The sequence below is a fragment of the Gymnoscopelus microlampas genome (genome assembly GCF_963454915.1).
Source record: "Gymnoscopelus microlampas genome assembly, chromosome: 14".
Lineage (NCBI taxonomy): Eukaryota > Metazoa > Chordata > Actinopteri > Myctophiformes > Myctophidae > Gymnoscopelus > Gymnoscopelus microlampas.
Genome location: NC_139951.1, coordinates 28,790,738 through 28,802,689, shown reverse-complemented (window position 1 = coordinate 28,802,689; position 11,952 = coordinate 28,790,738). Strand labels below are relative to the sequence as shown.

General features: G+C 41.5%; 1 protein-coding gene across 1 annotated transcript in view; it reads left to right on the top strand.

Annotated features, from left to right (window-relative positions):
- The window catches only part of ca10a (carbonic anhydrase Xa), a 230,465-nt gene that overhangs the window by 866 nt on the left and 217,647 nt on the right, over nucleotides 1-11,952 (top strand). The window lies entirely within an intron of this gene.

Genomic DNA, 11,952 nt, shown 5'->3' with positions numbered 1-11,952 from the left:
TGTGACGTGGGCACCTGCATATATATAGCCTATACAGCAGATTATACATGGACTAAAGACGCTTTACTGGCGCATATACATTGGTGTCCCACTGTCCCAGAGACATTCTTCATCCACTGCTGGCAAAAAAAAAGTGATGTGAATTTGTTCACTTATATGCCATATACATATACCTATATTTTCCCTGCAGAGTATTTGTCTTTATAGCAGCTGTCTCTCTCTCTTGTCAGAATAACAAATCGGCTGGAGTTAATAGGTTATCAAATAAAGCAGCTGTGCGCACCAATGAGCGCAGATCTGCACCGAGGCGCTGATGCAGTGCTGTGTCGTCTCCCATTGACTGCTTTAGAGAGATGCCGCTCCTCATACATTATCTCTATCTCACCCTAATGGAAATTAATGGGTGTTACGGTAGCCTATATATATTTATCAGTGGTTCTCAACCTTTTCAGGCGGCGTGACCCCCCCCCCCCCCCCCCCCCACACACATAATCATATTTGAACTGGGTACCCCCCCCCACCCTGACAAGCACTTGAAATTGTAGGAGTTGAGGCATTACATTTTCTGCTCCACAGATACATATTGTGAAAATAGTAGATCTACAAGCTCACAACGCCTAGCCTTGCTGTTGCCTTTTTCTTATGTTATTTGACGATTTGGCCCAATGTTTGACCAGTTTTTAATAGTGTAGTGTATAGCTTTTGATGCAGTAATGGTTTTATTTCTTTCCTTTCTTTCTTTCATTTTAGCTATTAAAAAGGTCTTAAAAGTCCTTACATTTTTACTGTCATCTGGGGACCCCCCCAAAAAAATCCTGTGGGGACCACAGGTTGAGAACCATTGGCCTGTCTATAGACTTTGCGGACATTCTGACGTGAGTTTGGTGGTTTCACGTTGAGCTCAGCGTGAGCCCCATAATACCCACACCCCGAGAAAAGATCACTTGGGACTTCCAGGGCCGCCCAGGTGTGACGCCTCTCAACGGAAGCGTAAAAGCATGTGCTTGAGCAGCGTGTGTGCACAGCGGTTGGAACCCAGTGACGTGCTGGGCATTCTACGATATCGTGCCGCAATCCTCCCTCAGCGGGCAAGAAGCCCCCTGACTGTGTAAAAGCAACGCATTACGCACAGCTGCCTTTCCTCTCTCCACACACACACACCACCAGCAGCCTTTTGGTTTGGAATGGGGCCGGGGGAAGGATTAGTGACATAGAATTGACGTCATGTTACAGCAGCCCCCCTCCCCTGATTTGTCAATGTAAACTCCTTGGCAAATCCACTTCCCAGGAGGCTATATGTGTCATCCATCCTCCTCCATTGAAAACGCACGTTTCAAGTTATTAGAGGCTACTTTCATCATTGTCATCTTGGTGGCAGTGTTTCATATCCATCTGTGTGGCTTGATGGATGGGATGCTTGTGTAAAGTATTAATAATGCTTTACCAAAATTGTAACTGCTATCTACAGTCCATCACGTTGGCCTCATTACATCTTAAATTCTTCTCTTTAAACTGTATTTAGAATGCACAGTGTTGAAAGGCATTTTTAACCATACAGTCAGCATACGTCTCTTTCATATAGGTTGAATCTACAGGTCCATGTTTAGTTGCATGTCACTAAAGCTCTGTGTTGCTATGGATGGTGGACCAATCTTCTTAAAAGGATACAGCCCATGTTTTATTCCGCATTTGGTTCCATAGATAAAACCATCATTGTCAAAAATAGATAAATAAATAAATAATGTATACAAATATTGCTCGGTATTACAGCATACACACTTGCGCTGTGCTGTTATATCACTCCACAGAGTTGCTGTTGACAAACTTGCTCAAGTAATGGGAATGTAAACGAAGTACAATAATTTTTAGCTTAAACCATCTGGTCTTTTCATGTCTGACTTGGACCAGCATGAATATGATTCTTTTGAGGAAGAATAAGTTTGTCTTAGTGATCAGTCAGTCTCATGCTGCATGATGACAACAAAGATCCAGTTTTGGTTCTCTGTTTTTTTGTTTTTGTGAAAAGACAGTAGCTTGTAGTAGTAACATGATCATCTTCCACTTAAAAATAAACAAACAAACAAACAAACTGAGATTAAATTGTAAGAAGGAGAAGATTACTTTATTGTCAGTGTACGCAAGGCAATGAACCCATTAAGACCTGGAACGCATCTGTGTCACTTTAAGATTTATTTGGCTATTCAAAAATAGCAGATACACGAGCTCATAGCGCGGCACCGAGTGCCGTGCTATGAGCTTGTAGATCTGCTATTTTTGAAAAATCTTGATTTTTTTTGTTATTTTTCAAAAAACTGTTAGGACTTAGAAAACATTTTTAAGAATCGCCTCAGGTCTTAATGACTTAAAATGTGTCTATTTGCATATCCATCCTAATTGCATACACACAGTCCACCCACACATAATACCTGTATATATTTCATAAGTTTGGTCAGAGTGCAGGGTTAGCCTGCAGTGCAGCGCCCCTGGAGCAGTTTGGGGTTTCACTGCCTTACTCAAGGGCACTAAGGCAGAGATGGTGAGTAGTGAGTAGTGTAGATAATAATCCAGCTCCCCCTCCAGACACCAGCTCACAACCGGAATACAGTACACCCTCCTGTCTGTGCCGGAGATCAAACCAGCGACCTTTTGGTTGCTGTATACTGTGCTAGCTCATCAATATTTTACTAGTACTTTGTCAAAAATGCCTAAAAATAAAAGATATGCTTAGTTGCATACAGTATAAAATGCCATAGCCAAGAATAACCTCTGGCTGGGGGGGAAAAGGGAGGTTCTAGTAGGTGCAGTTTGGCTATTCAAAAATAGCAGATATACAAGCTCATAGCGTGGCACCGAGTGCCGCACTACGAGCTTGTAGATCTGCTATTTTAGAAAAATCGCGAAAATATGTGCAAATCTTTTAATATATATTGTTTTAAAGCGAACATTTTAACTCAAATCTTTGCATCTGGGGGGTCCCTGGAACAACATATTTTGAGATGGGGATTATATTTAAAGCAAAATTCAGAATGTAACGTTTATACCACTGGCCACAGAGAATACTTGATTCTTATTGGCCAATGGAGTATACATTATTATCAGGTAACTAGGTAACTTCATACCTTTGACTCCTCATCACATTTATAAATGTGTGTGTGTGTGTGTGTGTGTGTGTGTGTGTGTGTGTGTGTGTGTGTGTGTGTGTGTGTGTGTGTGTGTGTGTGTGTGTGTGTGTGTGTGTGTGTGTGTGTGTGTGTGTGTGTGTGTGTGTGTGTGTGTGTGTGTGTGTGTGTGTGTGTGTGTGTGTGTGCGTACTACTGTCAGCTGACTGACTCAGCTGGTACTCGTTTCTAGTTTGTTACACTGGATTCTCCCACTTGGCTGGAGTAGTGTGGTAATGTCCAAAATATGAATAAACTACTTATATTTAAACTGTTGATAAGTGGCCATGGTATAAGCAGGATTATCAACTCTATTGAAAAACTGTGCATTGTGTGGGGAGACAAACCACCCTTTGTGTTGTCGTGGGGTAGGGCAAATGCACAACAAACGCACAAATTGTTGTGGATTATCCCTTACATATTACATACATTATAGGACCACAATGAAAACAAGTCCCCAGGACTTTTTTGTGCTTTCCTTTTAACCTAAATGTCTGACTCTACCTTGTGCTGTTTACATTTCTGACTAACAAAGTATTCAATCAATCAATCAATCAAACACAACACAAAAGTGTTGTACAAACTGGTCTCGGACAGTGGGCATTGCATAGCTTTCAATCAGAGGTTCCCTGTATTGAAATGGACAATCAGAAGAGGTCAGCCCCAGGTTTTCAACTTGTAGCCCTTCCCACAGGAACGATCTAATGGCCGCTACATTGATTAAAGGCTTGAGAATTGAAGCAGGGGAAAACGAGAATGCTCGGCTTGTCTCTCTCTGTATTAGTTGCCACACAAATATTAGCAAAATCAGCCACTAAAGGTGCTCTAATTTGGATCCAAAACAATCTACCACAATATGATTCAATGATGAAGAAAAGTCAGTTGACTATCCTATGCTATTATTGTTATGGCAGTGTAGGTCAACAGATAGGATGACTGTTATCATCCTTTGCCTGTCATAGTCACACTTAACGGGTTCATTGGATCCACTTTTACAGGGTTTGAAATTCTGATTGATTGGACACAAAAAATCATTGAGTCAGCAAAGCTTTGGGATATTAGTCACAGTGACCAATGTGTCAGATCATAGAAATAATCACTGTGGATTCTGGTTTAGGATGGATTCTTTTGCCAAATATAGATATACAATATTATGCTATTAGTAATTTCTACAGTATATGCATAATACAATTCTAAAGGTCCTTACACACCGGCGATTATGCGATGCAACTAGAGCCATATGAAATCCGTTTTATTTTTTTCCCAATTCCGTTTTATTTTTTCCCAAATTATGTTTTTTCCATTTTAATATTTCTGAATTCTGTATTTTGCTTTTTATGCTCATTTTTACCATTAAAAAAGTGTCTGGTAAGTGGAAATGAATAAATGTTCAAGATATAACAGTCCATACATGGCCCTTGTTGTGTTATACGCAAAAATGTTCCCAAAATAATTCGGTCTAATTCGGTCTGAGCATGCGCAAAATGGCGTCGCCCATGTATTATTGTTTCTATCGTCTTTCTAAGACTATTTCTACGTGGATTTTACTGTTTATAAAGTAGGATGTGGCCATGCAAAATGGTGGTGTCCCGTGGATTTGTAAAAAATCGCGGTAAAACATTTTTTTTTACCGCGATTTTTTTTATTTTCCAAATTCTGCAATATTCCGTGTTTTATTCCAATTCCATTTTTATTGGTCATTTCCGCGATTCCGTCCGCGATTCCGTTAACACGGATTTCATATGGCTCTAGATGCAACGCGAATAAACGATCTTGATAAACGAAAGCTTGCATTGACTTTATAAGGTTTTAAAAATAAAAAACGTATTATTCGCATGAAGAATTCGCCCCCGGTGTGTAAGGACCTTTACAACCCAACATCTCAATCAGAGGTTTGGTTTTTGCGAAGAATGTTGAGGTATTTTTAAGTATTGCATTGATTTATGTGGGAATTCAGACATCGTAAAGCCTTCAAAGAATTACTTGAGCGTGCTTCTCACACAGTTTTATTTATACATTCCTGTTATGACAGAGGTCTACAGGAAGAATATGCTGCTGTAGTGTTATGTAGGAACAACCATTCAGATTCAACGGTTTTCACGTATTCTCAATTACGTTATCTTTTTTTTCTTCCTCCTGTAGCCGTTTGACTTCGTCTGATAGAGCTGAAAAGACAATTGTGTTAAGAGCGGAGGAAAGCGGGCAAAATTGTTTACCTGGCACAAAATGATGCGAGGTAAACAATTTTGTCCTCCATTCTCCATCTGTTCGACGACATACCCATGCATTTTTCTGTCCACTTAGGCTCTGCCTTAGCATGTTCTCAGCAGAAATGATTCTGCCTTCACAAGACTGTGACAGACTGTTGGAAATTAACTGCTTCCCTTTATTCTCTGCATAACTGGCACATTTGCAACCTGGAAAACAGCATTTTACCTCTTTACTCCTTCACCTCGGCGTCAACCCATTCATCTCTCTCTCTCTCTCTCTGTCTCTCTCTTTCTCTCTCTCTCTGTCTCTCTCTGTCTCTCTCTCTCTCTCTCTCTCTCTCTCTCTCTCTCTCTCTCTCTCTCTCTCTCTCTCACACCTTGATGGAAATGTTTCTAAGGTCAAACTTGAGACTATACAGCCAAATGTATTCCACTTAGTGGCAGAGCTTTGCTTTAAGTTTTGTCTGAGAATGAAAATGTGTTTGTATTCTTTAGAGCCACAGTGAACGTGAGGCACATTCAGACTTGAAAATGCCAAGAGCGATGTGTATTTTCTCACTCAATTTTGACACTCGTTAACTGACTGTAGGAGGTGTGTCTTTGTTCCTTTTTGTTTTGATTCATATGGAGCAGTGGTTTTCAACCTTTTTCATGCCAAGGACCCCTAAATTGATATACATTTGTAAATGAAATTTACAAAAAAATTGAAAATGTTTTGTGCCAGGGACCCCCAGAAGCAAAGATATCAGTTAATTTTCGCTTAAAAAAATATAAATATTCAAAGATATGCACACGTTTTCAAGGATTTTTTTGTATATCTGCTATTTTTGACTAGCTAAAGCTACAGTAAGTGGTTAAACATGATTGTGACGCTATGTTAACTCAATTTGCTGGGGACCCCCTGGTACTCCCTCAAGGACCACTGGTTGAAAACCACTGATATAGAGAAATACTGAACCTTCTGTTTGAGGTAAACTGAATCAAGTTATTGTATTCATTTTAGTACAGTAGTTTAAATACAATACATGCAGTAAAGAATGGCTTAATTTTCATTTTGGTCACTTGAGGAAAGCTCGCTTATTTGTGTAAAGTAATGAGCATAATACTGTATGGGTTATTTATCACCCTGCTTTCCCAGCAAGTAAACCTAACTGTACTCCTGATATTTAACCAATTTGTCATATTTGCTGTAAATTAACAGGATATGTGGTGTACATTAAGTTAACATCACCTGATACTTAATCATAATTTACAGTTACTAAATGCAAAAAGCTTTAATCACAGGAATACAGAATGCGAATTAGCAAGCATATCCGTTTGAAGATTTCAAATGAGGATAATTCATTCATAATTCAAATTCATGTACATTTGATGCTGTTCAGACACTGGAAGGGCTCTGAAAAAAATGTGGTTACATTTTCGGAGCCCGAGAAACATGGAGGCACGAGTGGATGCAATTATGAAAACTCTTAAGTCGTCTGATGACATTGTTCCTAATATTCACATGGACTACAGTATACGCACCGCAACCTTCATGTTGTGGCATGCTGGGTAGAGCATTTCCCCTTTACACCAAATGTCTTTGCCGAAAATAGCCAATCTACAAGATTGTAGATCATCAATGTTTGCCGAATGTTCGCCTACCGTATTATGACATGCCCAGAATAGGGAAGCTAGGGTTCGTATGGTTAAGGTCCGTCTCCAAGACCTTACACACAGTCGTGAAATCTCTATAAAAGAAAGGTAAACAAAGGGGAGTTGGGATTTATGTAGGTAACGCAAGTCTGAAAAAGGTGGGTTTTGAGTGTGGTTTTAAACGTGGTGAGGGCGGGGGCAACATTTGGAATATGTTTTGAAACGTTTTAACGCGTATGGGGGTCCTTGGCCCAAAATAGTTTCAGATGGTGGGGGTCCTTGACATGAAAACGTTTGAGTACCACTGCTTTAATCAGTGTCTCTGGTCTGTACGTGTCTACTACGAATCCAGAGTGGCAATAAGACGCCTGCAATGTGTGCTTGCTTGGGTCCCTGCCATGTATTTGTCACTACATGTCCGTCTGGCCACTGTGGCGTATACGCAAGCATTATGGAGAGCAGCTTTGTGTGTGTGTGTGCGTGCGTGTGTGTGCGTGTGTGTGCGTGTGTGTGCGTGCAACCGTGTCAACCACCCTGTATGTCCCAGAGCCGCAGTAAGTCATCACATCTGCTTCTCAAGTCTATAAGCCTGCTGGAGTGAGACGACCTCCACACTGACCGTAATTTACTCTGTGTGTGTGTGTGTGTGTGTGTGTGTGTGTGTGTGTGTGTGTGTGTGTGTGTGTGTGTGTGTGTGTGTGGACATCATGAGTGAGTCAGTGAGTGAAAGAAACGGGGGGGAGTGAAAGAATGGTAGTAGGAAGGCTGTTGGGTTGGAGTATTGTCATGGTCAGTGTTGCCAGATTCTGTGAGAGAAACAAGCAACCAGGTCTAGGAAAACCAGCCCAAAAGAAGCGACTATGGGCCACATGTGCACTTTAACATAGACATTAGCTATTTGAAAATAGCAGATCTACAAGCTCACAACGCGTCGCGATGCGACGCGTTGTGAGCTTGTAGATCGGCTATTTTCAAATAAAATCTTGCGGGGAAATTATAATAAGCAGATCTGGCAACCCTGGTCATGGTGATGATGTCATAAATGTTAATGATCACCAAATCATTTTCCAAAGTGTGATGTTAGCTTTACAGCAGCGCGCTTGGCATCACCAATTCACTCAGCATCCCACACAGAGGCCAAATCTCCTGCCGCTAATCTGATAATCCCGTGCAGATGCGTTAGTAACGTGGGATGATATTGTGTTTCTTTGTGTGAATGTGCCTGGCGTGCTATACAGAGAACGGTCACACTTTTTCGCTGTTTCGCTTCATCCTAAAAAAATAATCTCTGTGTTGGTTTTTGATATTCACATACCGTAGCATAATAAGGATAAGGATAATTCCTTTTAACAGGTCGTTCATGAAAGTCCTTGCGGTCTTGTTTCCAATGAGAACCTGTGAGCAATTAGGGGTTAAGAGTCTTGCTCAGGGACAAATTTCATTTCATCGACACATATGCTGACCTGGCCTGGAATCGAACCTGGGGCAACCAGGGCCTCTGGCTCCCTAGGCGGGCTCACTAACCATAATGCAATTTACTGAACTCTTTTATCCTAAACTTAAAGTCCTTAAGTTGTCATGAGCGTTTACACACATTATTACAGCCTGGCTTCTCAAGAGGTGAGCCGTCTAGAAGAGGGTCTGTTTGTCCAGAGCTAATCGTACAAACCGCAGGACCGAACAGCACCTGGTGCACACTGCCAGTAGACCACTATTTATTTATTTTTCATGTACAGTACAGTATGTATCATACTTTTCACAGGGTAAACTGGTTACCTGGCCCTTCTTTCTCCTTAGTTCAGGGTTGATTGCAGGCGCGGAAGTCTCAATAACATATAGGAAAAAGGGTTGAAAAAGACTCTCACTCCAATTTAAGTAAAACTGTGTGTGTGCGTGTTCGTGTGTGTGTGTGTGCAGTACATGGACATAAAAGATTGTAGCTGGATTGCTACAGAATGTCATAAGTGTACAGTATGTAATCACTGCCAGAGGTGCAGGTTTTTCAACGGCTTTCAACTCAATAGGATAACAACCCAAGAGGACAAAGACACTCACCTACTTTAAACCCCGTCAATTATTGATGGAATCTTCCGCCCTTTGGCTTCTACGAGTACTTCCGCTGTTCATCTCTCTGAGAACAAACAAAAGAATGGATTTTTTCCCTTCTCAACCTATAGGCGGTCCAAAGAAAACACAGACGAACTTTAAATGACAAGAAGTGGGAGATATTGAAGGAATGGATTAAGACCTGGAACACATCTGTGTCACTTTTTCATTTGAGCTAAAAAAGCATTATTTTACACTTTGGCTATTCAAAAATAGCAGATATACAAGCTCATAGCGCGGCACCGAGTGCCGCGCTATGAGCTTGTAGATCTGCTATTTTTGAAAAATCGTGAAAATTTGTGCACATCTTTGAATATATATATTGTTTAAAGCGAAACATTTTTACTCTATTATTTGCTTCTGGGGGTCCCTGGAAGAAAACATTTTGAGATGGGGGGTCCGCGGCCAAATACATATAATTTTGGGGGTCCTTGACATGAAAAAGTTTGAGCACCACTGATATAGAAACATACGTTCTTTCAGAATACTGTTGGGATTTAGAAGACATTTGTAGAATCGGCTTCAGGTCTTAATGGGTTAAGAAACAGCGTTCTTTCCAGGCTCAGAGTCAGATCCTGTGTTATCTGATCCTACAGCATAAACCAATGAGCCAATTCTGATAAGATGCGTAAAATAACACTGCTCTATTGGCACAACCGTGCATATTGCCAGTGAAATGGGTATCTGATATAATCTGACATTGGATTGCATGAAGCCATTATGGTTGTTCTCCATTATTCAGTGCACTAATTAAAGTAATAGCGACATTAATCATCGCTGAAACGAATAATTCCAAGTGAAATGAATTATGGTGACATTAAACTACTCATTTGGTTGAGAAGCCCCCCTTGGGAGCCCCCTGGAACCTTCCCCTGAGGGGTCCCCAGACCACAGTTTGATAACCACTTAACCACGTACATTTTCAGCATTGTAGATCCATCCAGCTGGGCAATTTTATATACTAGCTACAGTAAAAGCTTTGTTATGTTATAGTTCTTCTGATGTTTTAAACACCTGTCTACCTATACTTTGCCTCCATATTGTCCTCCTAGCCCCTGCTCGTCCTGAGCCAGCTGGCAGAGATTAAGTGGCAGTGGGACAGCTCCCACACATAGCATATTGCCTGCTACGTTTTAGATGGCAAACCAATTGTGAATGCTTTTGGCTTGATTGAGAGTGTCTTCTGGGCCTTGGGTCTTTTTACTGCCTGACATGGAGGCAAATGCATACTGGCACCAATATGTACGCACGTAAACGCTCTTGAGCGTGTGCACGTGGACACACACACACACGCATACGCACTCGCACACACACACACACACACACACACACACACACACACACACACACACACACACACACACACACACACACACACACACACACACACACACACACAGCTGGGACCATTAAAGGGAGGCACCAATAGAAGCCGGGTGAGAGATAATTGTCTCATAAGTCAGTAAGCACAGCTGTTGGCAAGGTCAAGTTTCATTTATGGATGCACATTGCCACTCTCTGTGTGTCTGTGTGTCTGTCTGTCTGTCTGTCTGTCTGTCTGTCTGTCTGTCTGTCTGTCTGTCTCCCCCCCCCTCTCTCTTACCTATTCCTAGGTATAACTCCCTCTCTTCTGTCTCTTCTGTTTATCGGTCCTCTTTCTACTCATCTCTCTTATCTCTCTCTGTGTGTGTGTGTGTGTGTGTGTGTGTGTGTGTGTGTGTGCGTGTGCGTGTGCATGTGTGTGCGTGCGCAAGTGTCTCTCTCTCTCTCTCTCTCTCTCTCTCTCAATATCTCTCTTTCTCCCCCTTGTTTCTCTTTCCCTCTCTCTTTCTGCATGGATGGGCTTCTGGATTGCCTCTGTACAGTGATGAATATTAATGGAAGAGTTTGGAAATGATATGAAAATGAACTGTTTATTTACAGAGAGAGACTCTCTTTGCCTTTATGGGAGGTGGCAGGGCTTGGTTGAATGCTGCCAGACTCTTAAATATCGGGAAGGAATAGGCCATGTGCTTTGGTATAATGGGATTCAGGTCGGTAAGAGTCTGTGACTGACGAGATCAGTCGTATACAGCTTTTAGAGGCATCTCCTTCACAGCAACAGTTACAGTATGATGTTCTTAAAGGTGGTAGATGAATCGCCTGTCTTAGGTTAGTCTGTTACCATAAAAATGATTCAGATTTCATCAGCTCCATTCTGGGTCAGTGGGCCCATGTTTGTCCAGCAGCCTTTAGTAGCAGTGCTGATCTGGCATCACTGACCAGTTGTGTCAGCTTGTGTACTCGCTGTCACATTAAAGCAGGGATCTGGGATTCTGCCAGTTTGCCTCCCCATTATTGGCGGAGAAAGTCCTGGATTGGAGCTTCAAAGATGACAATTATGGTTCCAAAACCATGCAACCCTTAAAGGTGCTGTTATGTGGAGTAATAATAATAAACTTGATTTGTATAGCACCTTTCATGACATGAAATAGCAGCTCAAAGTGCTTTACAGAGCAAGAATACAATTACAACTAATTTAACAATAAAGCAAAAAGCAAAAGCATAAAACAACATTAAAATAATAGCAAAAGGCAGTGAATCAGGCAATACAGTGAGGACATGGATAACAACACTTGGTTGATTTAAAAATCAACCAAAAAATCTACTAAAAGCAAGAGTGAAGAAGTAGGTCTTGAGCTGTGCTTTAAAGCTATATCCACAGAGGCTGCCTGTCTTAGGTGTAATGGGAGTTTATTCCACACTGTCGGTCCGTAGAAGCAGAATGCTGCTTCACCGTGTTTTTTTTGTAGGCACGTCGAGTAGGTCAGCACCTGAGGGGGTGGGGGGGAGGAGGGGGGTGG